The following is a 16,516-nucleotide window of genomic DNA, read 5'->3' as shown; positions in this document are numbered from 1 at the left end:
AGAACGGATCAAAAACAAGACCTGACTGGCTCCTGGCACCCAGAGGGATTCCACCGTGGGCAGCAGGTGTTCAGGACAGTAGGTCAAGGCAAGAGGCAACAGAATTGGCAGGTCCAGAGCCCGGCCCCATCCACCTCTCAGGTCTGACCTTCCTGTAGCTGAGCTGCAAGATAAGCTGACATTGACATGTTCTCAAGTTCAGCCTGATACCCACTCTTACAACAATATGCTGGCATATTGGCAACAGGCTGGACAAAGCTGATACTCCCAGATGTGTGCAAAAGCAGTGAGAGATGCACTAAAGACAGAATCCAAAGCAAATGCCGAAAAGACTTCGGACACCAAATTTTGATAGACATCAAAAATTGTTAAAGTGGAAAAGGAATAATTTGCCCTGACTAAAGCTTGAAATGCTATATTTTCAAGGTGAAAAATTTTAGGCACATGTTATGACAGACTGAAAATGATCTCACTTCATGGAAAAAAGTATTCTTGTTTACAAATTGACAATGCCGATAAATTGAAGTATGGTAAAAAGAAAAAAAGATCCAACGATATGTTATCTACAAGAAATTCACTTTAAGTATAAAGATTTATACAAGATTTACAGATTTAAATCAAATGGATGGAGAAAGAGAAAACATGCTAGCATTAATCAAAATAAAGCAGAAGTATCTATTTTAATTTCAGACAGAGCAGACATCAAAACAAGGAAAGTTATTGGAGATACAGAAGGATGTTACATAATGACAAAGGGGTCAGTTCTCCAAGAAGATGTAACAATCTGTAACACAAATGTGCCTTACAACAGAGCTTTAAATACATGAGGCAAAAAACTAATAGAACTGCAAAGACACTATTATAGTTGGAGACTTCAACACCCCTCTATCAGAAATAAATATATCTAACAAGCAAAAAAAATCAGTAAGGACATTGTTGAATTCATCAGCACCACCAATCAATGGGATACAATGGACACATATACACTACTTCATTCAATAGAAGAATACACACTCTTCTCAAGCTCACATGGAATGTTCTCTAACATACCACCTTCTGGGCCCTAACAAATTTAAAAGAATAGAAACCATACAATATCTGCTCTCAGGCCACAATGGAACTAAAGTAGAAATCAGTAACAGAAAAATAACTGGAAAATCCCCAAATATATGGAGTTTAAGCAACATACTTCTAAATAACACATGGGTCAAAGAGGTAATCTCAAGAGAAATGTTTAAACATTTTGAATATAATGAAAATGAAAGCACATTAAAATTTGTAGGATGTAGCAAACCTAATGCTTAAAGGGAAGTTTATAGCATTGAATACATATATTAGAAAAGAAGAAAGACCTTAAATCAATAATCTAAGCTGCCACTTTAGGAAACTAGTTAAGAAGAGCAAATTAAATTCAAAATAGACAGAGGAAAAGAAATAAAAATTAAAGCAGAAAGCATTGAAATTAAAAACAGGAAATCAATAGAGAAAATCAGTGAAACAAAAAGCTGGTTCTTTGAAAAGAACAACAAAATTGATAAACCTCTAGCCAGGCTAAATAAGAAAAATAGACAAAAGACACAAATTACTAATACCAGAAGTGAAAGAGGGGACATCACTACCAACCCCATGGACTAATATGAAAAGGATAATAAAGGAATACTATAAACAACTCAGTGCTACCAATTTGATAACCTAGATGAATGGAAAAATTCCTAAAACTCACACAAAATGAAACAGATAATCTGAATAGGTCTATGTCAATTTAAAAAATTGAATCAATAAGTAATAACCTTTCAAATCAGAAATTGTTAGTTCCAGAGGGCTTACTGGTGAATTCTACCAAACATTTAAGGAAGAAATTATACCAGTTCTCTACAATCACTTTCAGAAGATAGAGGGAATTTTCCTAACTCATTCTATTCCATATTCTAGCTCACTTTAAGCCCAAAGCCAAAGACATTACAAGAAAACCACAGACCAATATCTCTTATGAACACATATACAAAAAAACCTCAACAAAATATTAGCATATAAATTCAGCAATGTATAAAAAGAATTATACACTATAATTAAATGGGACTTATACCAGGTATGCAAGGCTGGTTCACCACTTGAAAATCAATTAACCCATCATATCAACAGGCTAAAGAAGAATTACATGATTGTATCAATAGGAACAGAAAAATATTTGACAAAATTGAACAGTCATTCATGATAGAAAGTACCAGACAACTAGGAATAGAAGGGAACTGCCTCAACTTGATAATGTATATTTACAAAAACCTACAGTTACACCATCAAGTTGGTGGTAATTTGTTATGGCAGCCACAGGAAACTAATACAGAGCCTCAGGGGCAAAGAGACTGGCCTGCGGCTTATAGTTATTACGCCTGGTACACCAAGCTGCTTCCATCAGCCATAAAGAAGCAGACTTGGCCAGACCAACAACAAGCGGTACACAAGTGATTAGTGCCTTGTGTTTACAAGCCGTTTTCAAAAGCCTTCACAGTCACTACCTTGTTTGATCTTTACAATAGCCCTACGAAGGAGGCAGAGTGGGTGGGTGGGTAGCAGGGCCAAACTTGGGAGCCCCGACTCTGGGTCAGAACCTCTTTCTCTTTCCCTGGAGTGCAGTAATCCCCATGGATACTTGAGAGTGTCGGGAGCAACGAAATCCTCCTAAAGGAACTCCCCAGGTGCCTGGGACTTCCATGTGCGTGAGTCCATTCATCTTTATAACAGTAAAAAGCAGACATCATTATCACTATTTTACAGCTTGAGGTACAGAGCTACTAAATAACTTGTCTAATGGCTCAGAGTCAAAACATGGATGCACTGGATTCAAGTTCTGCATTATCGGACTCTAGAGTCCGTGCTCTATGCACTCACAAGACCATTTCCATTACACTGAGCAAGATGGGCAGCAAGGGAATGCCGGGTGAGCATCAGGTCCTGCCCCTCACCTCCAGCACTGTGACAAAGCACCCCTTCCTTCCCTATGGCTACGTGGCACCCACCCTGAGAGTGAGGAGGATGGCATGTCTATACGTCTGTGGAAAACAGCTGTTTCCAAACCTTCTGAGCTGGACTGCACAATGAGGCCATCTTCTGCTCTTAAGCAAGAGGATGCACCGTCCCCCTAGGACTTGCTACTCTCTCTCCTGACACTCTGTGGCTAGGGGTGGCAAGTGACCTCCTTGAAGGGGCCTGGGGCTGGGCTTCCCCTGCGCATCATGGTCCCTGTCATGTGAGCCAGCCCCACACTGAGTGGAGCAGGCCTGACCACCTGGGCGCTTGGAGCCCAAGATGAGCACACTTATCTGGATAAGTTCAAAAAAGAAAAAAACCCACAAAAACAAAATGAAAATACAGAATTCCCCCAAACTCTGAGTATCTCCTAGGAGACCTGATGGCAGAGTCTAAAACTGGCCTGGGGAAAGCACTGGGAAAAGCACCTTGGGGTCAGCCCTGCTGGGTAAGAGGAGGAAGCCCACAGCACAGGTGTCGGACACGGGGGCTGAGCAGACCGGTCGACCAGACAGCCCTGTCACAGGCTGGGCTTATGGTGGCTGAGGGAGGATGGAGAAGGAAACGGGCTGCAAGGTGGCTCTAGCCTAGACCTAGGCCCAGGTTTTGCCTAGTATCTTTACTGTGAGTGTTCATGCCAGCCAGTCACCTTCCTGAGCAGATGGGTGTGTTGAATGACCCGGGCCCGGGGAAAGGATCTGGGGACATGGCCCACCATGGTCTGGGAAGATGCCCACTAGCAGTGCCTTCTGGCCCTTACCTGGTCTGTGTTGTGAGGTTGCCTTCTCCAAGGCCTCTGCCAGCTTTCCCATGGCAGTGCCTCCTCCAGGATTCAGATCTGGTTCAGAGCACTGGAATCTAGAGGTTGAGGAGAGATATCCGTGGGCATCTGTAATCTGAGGATTTCCTCCCCAAATTCTCGTTTCTTCCACCGATGATCTTTCCGGACCCCAGAACCAATGTAAGGGGATCCCCCTTTCTCGGGCCTTACGTGGACTGACCCTGAACTTCTCATATCCCTACAGGCTGAGTAGCTCTTTGAGAAGCATTTTGGTAGCGTTGGAGTTTGCTAGCCGGCTTTCTCCTGGCGTAAGCTGCCAGAGAGAGGGAAATGCCCATGTCATTCTGCTCCTTCTAGGAAGCAACAGGGTTTAGGAACCAGCGACAGTAACTGTTGAGTCACCAGCCTCAGACCTTTCCTGTACCAAGAGCTGCCCCCCATAACTCTCACCTACCTTCTTAGACAGAATGTAAATATGACAATAATTTACAAAGTGCCTAGAAACTGTGAATAACCACCATCAGCCTCTCTTCCCTCCATACAAAGCTCAAACTAAGGCCTCCTCTTCAGCATTTCCAGAAGGCCCTTTGGCAGGGTCACTGAGTACTCTCCCTGCAAGGGCTGGTGAGGAGCAGGACTCGTTCCTTTCCATCTGGAGAGTCCCCGTCTCTAACCCAAGGCTGCTTCCCTAAGAGACAGAGACAGCTCCGGAAGTGGGAGCTGCATGCTGCATGAAGCCATTCAGTGATCTGAGACGCTCATGGCCCACGTCTGCAGTCCAGACGGGGATCCTGCTCTGCCACACCAGCGAGGTGAGTCCAGAGAAGGGCAAAAAGCTAGGGAACCTGAGCAGTTTGGAACACCAAACTCTAGCCCAGAAAGCTTCCGTGAAGAACTCCAGCGGGGGCCTCTGGAGACAGCGGTGCATCGTACGGCTGGCCCAGGACAGAGCGTGGTGAGAAGCCCAGTAGCTTCCTCTTCTCCATCCACTCGCCTGTCCCAGCACTAACCATGAGAAAACCGCTCCACTGCGTTAAAATATAGTGACTCCAAACCTCTTTAATTATGTAATTATACAAGGACTAACACATTTAATTATCAACTACTTGAGTGGCTGTCAGATGATATTTCTAGTTACAAGCAGGATATTTTAAGGAAATGGGATTTTTAAACATTAGGTTCTCATCCCCACTTTTTGAAATTGTAAATGTAATACAGCATTAGGGAAAAAAATTAAAGAAGAAAGGAAATAAAATCTACCACAGTTTTCTAACCTTGTCACAATTCCATTCAGGCTTGCGAATCTCCGCATCGCTGTTTATGAGGCACTGGGGTAGACTGGTTCAGAGCACTGGCTCTGTGTCCAGAGAGGCCTGGGCTCAACTTCCCAGTCTGTTATTTATAAATGTGACCTTGGGCAGGTTATGTAATCTCCCTAAGCCTTTCTGTCCTCATCAGTAACATCATTAAGATGAGGAACCATCTTACAGGATCGTTGGAGAACTAAATGATATCATGGCAAGAAAGGGGGTCAGCACAGGGCCTGGCGTGTGGCAGCCGTCTTGCATCTGGCGTCTATCACTTTCACTGCTGCCTGCAGATGGGCATGAATGATTAAATGGTGAACTTCACGGAGCGGCAGCTGGTGATACACAAGAAGTAAAACCTTGTGGTCGTGCTCAGGGACCGTCCTCACAGACCTGGAAGAGAATGCTCAGACACCCTGGACATGAACATCATGCCTGGGCTTCTCCATAAGAGGCAACAATACCTTTGCAGCATAAATTAAAGAGGAAACACATTATGGGCCATTAGGAACTTTGAGCAATTAAAAACAGAGAGGTGGACTTTCTGCCGTTAGTATTGAAAAGCCCTATTACAAAAGAATAAAGAATTCTCAGCATAGACTATCACATTTCATAAAGAAAAATAGTACATAAAACAGAACAGGAACAAGAAAATAAAATATGAATCAGAACAGAAAATGTGAAACAGAATGAAAATATGAACTGAACCCGTAGTCACAATGGGTTGGGCTTTGCAAAATCCACATGTTGGGGGATATGATGTCAATAGCAAAATCACACAGTATAGCAATTGCAGTTGTTTATTTTAACTGTAACTGTATAAAACACTCAGAGTCCTCATTCTCATCAGGTCTAGACCTTACACTGAGGCTTAGAGAGTTAAGTCACTTACGTGAGGTCACAGGGGTGGCACTTGCATGTAAGCTCTGCCAACTTCTGCACCCTGGCCTGGGATACGTGCTGCCTAACAAAGCCATTATCAGAGCCCCTCAAACCCAGGGCAAGAAGGCTGAATAAGGAGAGACCGGGGAGGACAGCCATCACATTCTTTCTCTCCTAAGCTATTTATCATTAAGTGCTGACTCTTGACTTCTTGAGCACTTCCAGTCCTTCTTAGGAACCGCCTCCCTTCTGACCTTAGGCTCTCTCTCCCCCACCCTCCTCTGTCCTGCTTCCGTCAACACTTGAGCTCCCCACCTTGCAGGTCACTTATGGCCATTGGTCCAGGTCTGTGATTGCTGCCATGTTGGCTTTTTCAGCTGCCAGCCTTCTACCAAGATCCATCCTGGGCCTGCCAAAAGCATGGTCCTCCTCTCCTTGTCCTGAATTTCACATTGAGGCCCCACAGGTTCTGATACAGTAGCTGCTCTCAGAAATCTCTATGCAGGACTCTAAGCACCTAGCCCCACTATTGCTCAGGTCAAATTCTTTCTCTAAGGATTAATGTGTGTGACATCTTATACTGCCATCCAAAGTACCCAAAGGTCCCAGTTTGACCTTACACTAATTAAATTTTTCTGATTGCAGAGGTATATGTAGCCAAAGGAGCATGGAGTCTCTGAGAAGCATAGAGGCCTCACTCACTACTTGTACGGCCTAGGATAAGTCACACTGTTAGTGAGACTCAGCATTCTTATCTATAAAACAATGCATTACAACTTACCTCACGCAATGCATGCTTTGAGGTGCTACTCAGATCTCAGGGAAGCAAAGCTATCATCCCTTGTTTCAGGAATCATTAGTGGCTGACAGCTGTCCACTGAGGGCCTCTCCAGAAACTTCCCTCAGCCAGTTCCTCCCCAAGGGCCATCCACTCCAACTGGTCAGTGGTCAATGAAAGAATATAAAAGTCCAGTGCCCCTGCCTCAATTTGGAGCAGCCCTGAAGGGGTATCCCAGCCCTGGGGCTCCTCATGGCGTCTGCAGAAGCTTTTGTTGCAACTACATCCAGAGTTCAACTTCTCCCTCTGCTCAGCCCTGTGTCCTTCACTTCCCACAAGTACTCCCTCATCAGCTATCTGCACATAAATCTCCATCTCTCAGTCTGCTTGGGGGAGAACCTGACCTAAGGTATCGCATATATTTTTTGAGTGGCATGTACAGAGCATGCTAGTTGATATAGCATGGGCACTCAGTATTTGCTAGTTCCCTTCTCTTCCTCATTGTTCTGTCTTCCGTTCATTCATAAGGATACTCAACCTACTGAACCTAGGCCCTCCAACGGGAGGCAATGCCCCTCCTCCCACATGACCAAAACTCCTTTTCATGTACAAATAGTTAAACATATTCTTGGAAAGGCGTTCATCCTCTTGACAGGAGCCCCCAACAGTTTTAAGCAGGTGAGTGACCTGGTCATATTAATGCTTTAGAAAGACTGCTTTGGCCATAGTGTAGGAGGATTGAAGCAAAATTAGAGGCTAGGAGATGATTCCAAGAAATAATGGTTTCCAGTAAGACAGTGGCAGTGAGGTGGGACAGAAGGATGTTCATTGGAGACTTTTTCCATAGGTAGATTTTGTAGGGCTTGGTGACTGATTGGATGTGGGATGTGAAGGAGAGGGGCTGTTAGCAATGGCCTTTGGGCTCATGGTGTAGTCTCCAGGCATATAGCAGCGCCATTCTCTGAGACAGGAAGTATGGGGGTGGGGATAACATTGGACAAAATTGGGACCAAGGGTATAAAATTAGTTTGTCGGCTTGGAATATGTTCAGTTGAAGTATTTATGGTTCATCCAGATGGAGATTTCCAAGGAGAGCTTGAATATATAGAGTTGAATTTCAGAGGAAAGGCAGACAACAACCTAAAAAGAGAGAAGAAACAACAACCTAAAAAACCCTTAGAAGCCCCCTTTTCAGCTCCCTCATCCCACCCTCAGAAACCTGAGACTTAGAGGTTAACACCTCTTAGGGACTCGCCAGAGGCTACCTGGCCAGTTTTGGTAAAGCCATGAGCAGAGTTCAGGTCTCTTGGGTCTAGGTCATCCCATCCTCTGACTGAGTTTCATTTCGCTCTATTTAAATTCATGTTTCCCCAGTCTAACAATGCCTGACTTGCAGTAGATGTTAAAGTGTTTGTGGGATAAACATACTAATTAAAACCATTCTTTGAGGTAGGGCTAGCCTCTTCTCTCTACATCATCACTGGAATTATATCTCAGCAGCATCTTGGAAATCATGAGACCCAGGGAGGTCCTATTTAGCCACCAAATTTGCATTTCCCCAAGTACCTCCCAACATCTCTCCACTTCCTCTGAGAGCAAAACCTCTGTTGTGCAGGTCACACCCAGAGGAGGCTTTGTGCCAAGTCCACAGACCTGAATGGAAAGACTGATAAAAGTAAAAAGTACGAAAAGAAGGTACAATTTTGGGCAGAGAGACCACGTGGATCCATTCCCTCTTATTTTACACTTGTAGAAATGTAGGCTGAGAGATCTTGTCTTGCCTCAGTCGAATTAAAATCCTGAGCCTGGGAGGCAGGAAGGAGCTGTATGGGACAGGCCAGGGAAACTATTGGCACTTTCTGTATGCCAGACCTTGTGCTGGGTGATTACTGAGGTTATCCCCTTTAATCCTGATGAAAAGATCATCCACTTTTTCATATGAGGAACCTGAAACTAGAAGGTTTACTTTTCCTGAGGTTCTAACACTGGTAATTGGTGAGAAATCAGACCCAAAACTGTGTGGCTCCAAAGATTAGGCTCTTTCCCTTATACCGTGCTGCCCTTCCAGAGGCTTCTATTGTGTTGTGAATAAGCCTGGCGGCTGAACTCATACCAGTGCTTTCTTTAGGTGTCAACAAACCCTCCAATTTGCCATCTTAGCAGACGCTGCAAAATACTGTGGTCTTGGGTTTGAAAGAATCCAGGAAACCCTTATGAACATCAGCTGGATAATGGGTCAGGTCCCAGGGAGTGCCCAGTGGGCCTCAGAAAATTCCAAAGGATGGAGAAAGCATCTTTGACTCCCAGCCTGAGCTCTGCTGGTAACTTGTTATGTGGCCTTGGGCACGCCACTTCCCTCTCTTGGTTTTCCAAGATTGAATAAAAATATGGGAAATGCAAATTTTGCCAACTTCCCCATGATGATTTCCAAGTCTTCCCTGTAATGACCATTTCCACAACATAGGGGATGGAAAGAGGTGATGAATAGGGGGAGGGAGAGCGTCTCATCCCTAAGAGGTGGTTTTGGAGCTTAGAAAAATTGGTTTGAATCTTCATAAATGAGTAGGAGTTTAGGCAAACAAGGAGTTGTTAGGCAAACAAGGAGGAGGAGGGGAGATTCCAGGAAATGCAAAATCTTGAGCAAAGGCACTGGGTGAGTTTGGGGAACTGCAAGTAATTCAGGAAGGTTGCCACATTTGGTGCAAGGAAGGGGCCAGGCTAGAAATTAGACAGAAGAAATCCACAGAAGCCATGTCATGTGAGGCTCTGTGGTAGCCTTTAGACCCCCTAAAGATCCTATAGTTGAAGGTTTTAAGTGTGGAAATACCACAGTCAAACTTGTGTTTTAAAACAAAAAAACAAAATACTCTTCTGCTCTGTATTCCTACACACAACAGAGAAAGGAGTCTCTCCTGTTGCCTGAGACCTAGAATGAAAGACATTTGTGGGGCAGAACCCTGCAGAGTGACAGCCAACCTGCTGTCCTTATCTGTTATTTATGGAAGCTTTCTTCTCTTGTTGATTGATTTAATAGAAAGAATCAATTTGATTCTTTCAATCTCTTGTTGATTGAATAATAGGAAGAATCTGTTACCCACTGCTTTAGAGTTAACCAATTGCTTCTAGTTGTTTTTGACAAACACCTCCAGGGAAAAGGCTAGAAGGCTGCGTGGTATAAGGCAAAGGGCTTTCACACTCTGATCTCCCAGTCAGGTCCAATAAAGACAGCCTTGCTGGTAAGGTCTTTCAAGGCATCACCAGATAAATCAAATAATAACACTTCTCTGGGAATGAGGTTTGAAAGGAGTACCCACCCCCTTCTGCCCCTCCAGTGGCTGCCAGGCTGTTGGTTTTCACCATGTTTGTGGGCTGCTGGTTTTAAAGACAAGAGAGAGGCTAGAGAGAGTGGGATGAGAATAAGGCAAGTTAAAATGCCATAAAGCTCATTATTCTTACTGGGAGTCAGCCATTTTTCTTGAATAAACACTCCCTGAATTGCTGTAAGCCTTTGGTTAATTTCTAGAATTCTGAAAAAGTTGATTTTGATCATTTTTTCCCATTTTCTCATTGCCTTTATGAGTAAGACTACTAACATCTACTATTGTTTTGTTTTTGGTGAAATTCTCTTTATCACGTTAATGGAATGCTTACCTACTAGGCTGATTTTGCTTAATTGTCATAAATGTCTACTTTTTTCCCACTTATAGAAGTGATTATATGCTTTTCCCCCTTTAGCCCATGTGATTAATTACATAAATAGATTTTTTTTTAAGTTAAACTATTTTTGCATTCCTGGAATAAACCCTGTAGTATATATTATTATGTTAATGAATTCAATCTGGTTCTATTTTATTTAGAGAGAAAAAGGAAAGTAAGAATTTGTTTAGCAGGTAATTAGGAGGCTTTGCCACCTAGAGAATGCTTTGAACATGTAAGAGAGGACATTTTTGTAATCAGAGGCTTGGGAAGAAGGTGCGTGTGTGCGTGCTTGAATGCATGCATGTCTTGTCAGTCAAGGAGGGTGAGGAGGATATCTACACACATATGCATTCATCATCTCTTCTCTGAGAACAGTGTCACAAGCAAATTTATCCCTCACATTTATTAAAAGTTAATCATGAGTTTCTTGACCTCGGTGCTAACTAGAGAGGTATATTTACTTTGCAGAAATTTACCAGGCACTTTTCAGTACATATGTAATATTCCAGTAAAAAAAGATGATGAAAAAGAGTGGCTGTGAGAAAATACTGGCCTTTAAGGTTTTGTTTCAAATCCTTCCTTAGCTTTCTCCATTTGACCCACAACACTTTGAACCTATTTTCTCCCCCGTTTCTATAGAAATATAAATTATTTAATACATAAAAGTATTATTCATATTATTCCCAAGAAATATATTTATATTTATTTAATTATCACATATAAATTCATAAAGTTTATGTAAGTATACCTATTTACCAGGATAATTTCTAAGCCCCTGGATTTACATCTACAACCTCTGTATAGCATTACACTAATTTTTCCGTATAGAGGGAAAAAACTCATAAAACAAAACCAAATTAATATCTGGAGTTTTTCAGTAAGATATTTCAAATATTATAGTTTGCTAACTCACCTGCAGAAAGTTCACATAGAACTACTTCTATCAGTACATGCAATATCCTTGAGAGTTGCCATACAGCAGTGAGAGCGATCTTTCAAAACGCAAATCTGGCCACGCTGAAGGCCCATCGATGGCTTGCCAGTGTTCTTAGGATAAAATCCTCTAGACCCTGCATGATACGGCCCCTGCTTCCCCACCAGTCTCCCGTTCTACCATGCTTTCTAGCTTTCCCAGACACACGGGTCGGTCTTCTTTCAGTCTTAATCTCAGGAGTGGCAAGTTTTTCCTCCTTTCCCTAAATTAGGGTTTCCTGAATTCAGTTGTGTGTCTTTGATGCTAGTGCAAGGTGGGAGGTGGGAACAAGGGCTGTGTCTCTAGGCTCTGGCCTGTGGATCTGTGCAGCGCTGCCAATAACTCTCTCTGACTCTCCTTGGAAATGCATGAGGGCGGGGCTGACTTTCTTCCAGACTTAGCTCTCAGGAGCCCTCAAAGTGAGTGGAGAGGAATCACTGACCCCTTTCAAGTGACTCCTGCCTTTCCAGTTTTTCTCAGAAAAATAATATCCTACCTTCCATGGATATATATAATTACTGAATTGTACAGTAGATCTCATAAGCTCAGGGAACTTTAGAAGAAACAATGGTTATAGAAATTTGCATATGAAGCAGAGAGTCACAAGGCTGGAAAACAATTAGAGCTGATTCATCTTGATGGGGAACTCAAAAAATCTTGCTATCTAGACGCCAGCGTTTAGCTTTTCTCTTGATTCTTCAGTAAAATTCTCCCCCACCGTTTTTGTTCAGGTAACTTGCCTACAACCAGCTGATGCAGGAGGCAGTTTCTGCCCCTCCACTCTTTTCTCATCTTTTGCTAATTGAAATGCTCCTTTGCTCAGTCATGTTGATTTTGGGGTGGAGAATGGTAAATTCTAGTCTAAAGGGTGAGGGAGAAAATGGGTCCACATCCTAATTGAGTCTCCTTCCCAGTGACATTTTACAGCTGATTTTCTCACAAGTTTTCCCAAGAAACAAGCAGGCCTCAGTTATATTAAGAAACTGAAATTTTTCTCATTGATGTGACCCTCAGTCTTGTGAAATTAAAGCCCTGGAATTATTATGCTAAGAAACTGTAGATTCTTTGAGAGCTGGTTTATTTTTCAAGAGCCACCACCCAAGATAGCTCTCTATTTGCCATCTAGAAACGTGGCAATAGGTTTCTTTAGATACTTTTTTATCCAAATCTCTCCAGCAGCCAGGTTGTTCTTCCTTCCAGAGCATCCGTACCTCACGCTCCTTTTCTCTTAAGGGCTCCACACATGCTGCCCTGACCCGTCTAACAACTGCTCATTTCAGTCTCTGATTCCAAAGGGAAATCCTCTATGACCCTCAAAATTTGGCCCCATCTTCCTGATTTACCTTTGCTCGGTCCTTACTAGCTCTTTCGTCTAGCAGTTGTCATATTTGATACCTGCAGCACTGTCATCACTGAAATTAAATTACTGATTTTCCTTAGGGCTGTCTTCCAGATTAGAATGTAATCTGCATGAAGGCGAGCACCACGGCTGCCTTTCTCAGCGCGGAATCTAGAACGGTGTTTCACGCACAGCAGCTGCTGTATAAATACATAGACCCCCTTTTTTCATAGTCTGAACTTGGTTGATTGGGAGCTAGCATCAGAGAATGTATTTGTCCCCCATTCGCATGAGGACTGTGTCAAATCTGCCTTGATCACTTAAGGATGCTTTGGGAAAATCCCTCAGTTTCATTTTTACCACTTCTAGTAATTTAACAGTACAGTTCTATTGTACTGTTAACAAAACTCCCCTTTAGCTTCTTCCTGTCACTCCAGCTCAGGCTTGTCTCGTGATCCAAAAGACATGTAATAGGGCGGGAATTATGGCCTCATCTCCCTCTACCCTCCTATTTCCCCTCATCCAGTGCCAGCTTCTCAAGTGGTTTAGGGCAAGGGAGGCGAGGGCCAATCTTCTCAGTTACCTGGCTGCTTTTGTTATCTCTGTTTCCCTGGATGAAACTGATCTGCTGTGAATGCCTCCTGACAGACATCGAAATATGGGCTTTTTTATGGAAATGGGAGCAAGTGCTTTAGGGGCGCCAGCAGGGCTGGTGGGGGCGGTGCTCCAGGGAAGAGTGTGCTGACGCAAGGCAGGCTCTCTGGCTTGGCCCTCCGGCCCTCTGCCCACTCAGCTGCCCGGTGGCCAGGGTGGCAGAGTACCTGAAGCCCGCCAACCGTCTGCATCATCCTCTGTGGAAACTCCAACATCCTGGCCCTGCTGAGTGGTGAATGTGGGCAATGCCCACATCTTGCTCCAGTGCCATGTTTCCATCTTAGGGCACATCAGCAGATCCCCTTCCCCACCAGGAAGCGAGGCATCGGTCTCCACTTCTTTTGCAAAGCTTGAATCTCTTCAGTGGTGCTTCCAGAGGCCCCTTTAATGGCATTTTGGGAAGGGGACTTCATTCGGGGTGGGAGAGGGGGACGGAAGGGCAGCAGGTCCCTCTCAACTCCAACAAGTCTGACCCTGATGATTCTCTTTCTTCCTCCTGTCCCTCCTCTTCTGTTTATTTAGAATGGGGGGTGAACAGCACTGCGGGGGTGGGTTGCTGGGGTAGCAAAATCCGTTTGGTCCCCACTCCCCAAGCCTGGCGGCGGTGCTGTCTCTGACTTATTGTGGCCCTCTCTTACTGGGACATCAGAGGCAGAAATGGCTGGGTAGAAAGCAAGAGTGATGAAAGAAATGATCGGCAGGATGAGGTGGAGCAGAGGAATGAAAGAATAAGAGGTGGGAGTAGAAAATGAGGGTGTCAGAAATTTGGAAAGAGAGAAGATGGTGGAGGGGAGGAGAGGACAGACTAAGGAGGGGCCCCCTGGGTAGGGGACTGGGTGAAGGGATTGGGCTCAAGTGCACCCAGCTGGAGCCCACGGGCAGCTGGTGGAGGAGAATAAGGGCCTGCGACTAGCACTTTCCAGCAGGTGCAGGTGGTTCTGGGCTAAATCTGTCCCCTCCCCAACCCCACAGTCTTCTGAGGAGGTGGGGGCTGGGGGCGGTGTAGAGCAGCAGAGGTGGGCGCAGCGGGGAGCACACTTCTCCAGGTGCAGGGGCTGCCACTTTAACAAAAGCCCCGAGGCACCAAGAGAGGTTGGTCCTGTTCTGGACACGCAGTGAGGAGGAAGGATAGGCCCTTCCCAAGACTGCTTTGGTGTCAGCGAGAGTTGTGTGGAATTACCGCGATCAAGAAAGCCATTTAAAACCAAACCCCCAATGAGGAATTTTGGAAAGACTTCCCCGCCCAACGCCCACCCCAGTCCTTAAAGGGGAGCGTTCAGGAGACGAGCACATGGAGCCCGGCACCCAAACAAGCGCAGTCGATGTTGGCTCTCATGAAGCAACTCCCAGCACAGAGCCTTGGCACCCAGCGTGGCCGGGCACTGAGCGAATGTGGGAGGGGAATGAATGAACTCTCCCAAGGGTCCGGGTCTAATTTCCATGTGCCTTACCAGGCCCCCAATCCAAGTCGTCTGTGCCGAGCCAGACAGGAAGGCTGCATTCTCTCAGTCTGCAGGGGAATCCGTTCACTCTTGGCCTTGCAAGCTTCCAAGTGTCACCTTGAGCTGCCTGCTAAGACAAGCCAGTCCCTGGTGGCTGGCGGCATAGCCAGTGCATGTAGGGATCATGGGACCCTGGGAGAGATCACTGGAAATTTTAACTTGAGAAAGGAAGGGGCGTGGGAATGAGGAGTGGAGCGGGCAGGAAGTGCAGGGCAGACCCTGTGTCTGCACAGGCCTAGAATCCTGAAGCTAAAGGTCCGAACACCAAGGAAGCTGACAGACGGCTTGTGCCTTGCTGCTCAAAAAGTGGTCCATGGACAAGGGCGTCAGTGTCCCCTGGGATCTCATTAGAGACAGAATCTTGACCCCCCCTCCCCGAGACCTACAGACTCAGTGTCCCCAGGTAATTTACTGCAGTTAAAATGAAAGTTTGGCAAACCCTGATCTAATCGTGGAGCCAGCAGAGGGCAGTGCTGCCGAGCTCACAGGGCAGACTGCCGGGGGTGGGGATGGGGGGGACAGGAAACTGCTTGTCCTGATACTTCAGTTCACGTGAGGCTGTTCACGGTGAGAACTTTGGGCAAATGCTGGAATATCTTCTTTGCACCAAGGCAAGTGGCTTGTGTTAAAAAAACAAAGTTCAACTAAGTCCATTTTAAAGATTTTATTGGCTTTGTTCAAGAATTCATGAATCAGGCAGCATCCTGTCTGACAGAAAGATGCTCTGAAGAGCATTCCAAAGAAAGGCTTTTTACAGGCAAAAGGGAGAGGGACAAGGCAGTTACTAGCAGGGTTGGGTTGTTTCTGGCAATGTCACCTCCCTTTGGGGGACAGCAGGGGTTAATCAGGCAGATACCTCACTGGTACTGACCAGATAATTCCAGATTGACTGGTTGAAGATTCAACTCTGGGAGAGACTGAAACTGTAATTAAGTTATGTATTAAGCCTTGGTTTGGTGATGTGGGCTTAGCACAAATGACTCCATTTTGAGCCTGTTGTCTTTCTTTTTAATACTTGAGTTCTCTGATAATCACCCCACTAAGTTTTGTTGTGTAGAAATATTGGAGGGGTTGAAGAATACATGAGAATCAGGTCTTGGTCTTTGCACTAAAATTCTAAGAGAAGAGATTGTCTTGGCATAAGGTACCAGTATGTTAAGGTGAACCGGGTTTCATGGGCATGTGACCTATGCAACCGAATAGGGCCCTCTATACTGAAGATCTAGTGCTCTTGGTTAGTACTCTGTTGTCACCATCTTGAAATTCTTAATAATTTTATCTTTCAACTTGTATATTTTAAGTGAAGTCCACTGGGACAATGGAGCATGCTCATGAGCAGAGGAGATGCATGCAGTCTGCATGTCCATTGCTGTTTCTCACCATTTCGTTCACAGATAACACCCCTGCTACCCAATGAGGACAGAACCCAGTGGACCCAGGATTATGGGAATTCAATGAGACTCAAAACAACAAAAAAAGAATTGTGTTATGGAAGCCACTGGCTTCCATGGGGCAGTGAAAGAATGTGTGGGCATCAAGAAGTCAAATAAAAACAGCTGTTAGATTTTTACAGT

The 16,516-nt window shown here is 44.7% G+C and overlaps 1 pseudogene; it reads left to right on the top strand.

Annotated features, from left to right (window-relative positions):
- The first annotated feature begins 226 nt into the window (after positions 1-226).
- On the top strand, positions 227-388 carry LOC118930568 (ATP synthase subunit epsilon, mitochondrial-like; annotated as a pseudogene).
- Positions 389-16,516: the final 16,128 nt, after the last annotated feature.

The sequence above is a fragment of the Manis pentadactyla genome, chromosome 19, assembly GCF_030020395.1.
Source record: "Manis pentadactyla isolate mManPen7 chromosome 19, mManPen7.hap1, whole genome shotgun sequence".
Lineage (NCBI taxonomy): Eukaryota > Metazoa > Chordata > Mammalia > Pholidota > Manidae > Manis > Manis pentadactyla.
The sequence above is the reverse complement of the archived record's forward strand: the minus strand, read 5'-3'. Positions and strand labels throughout refer to the sequence as shown.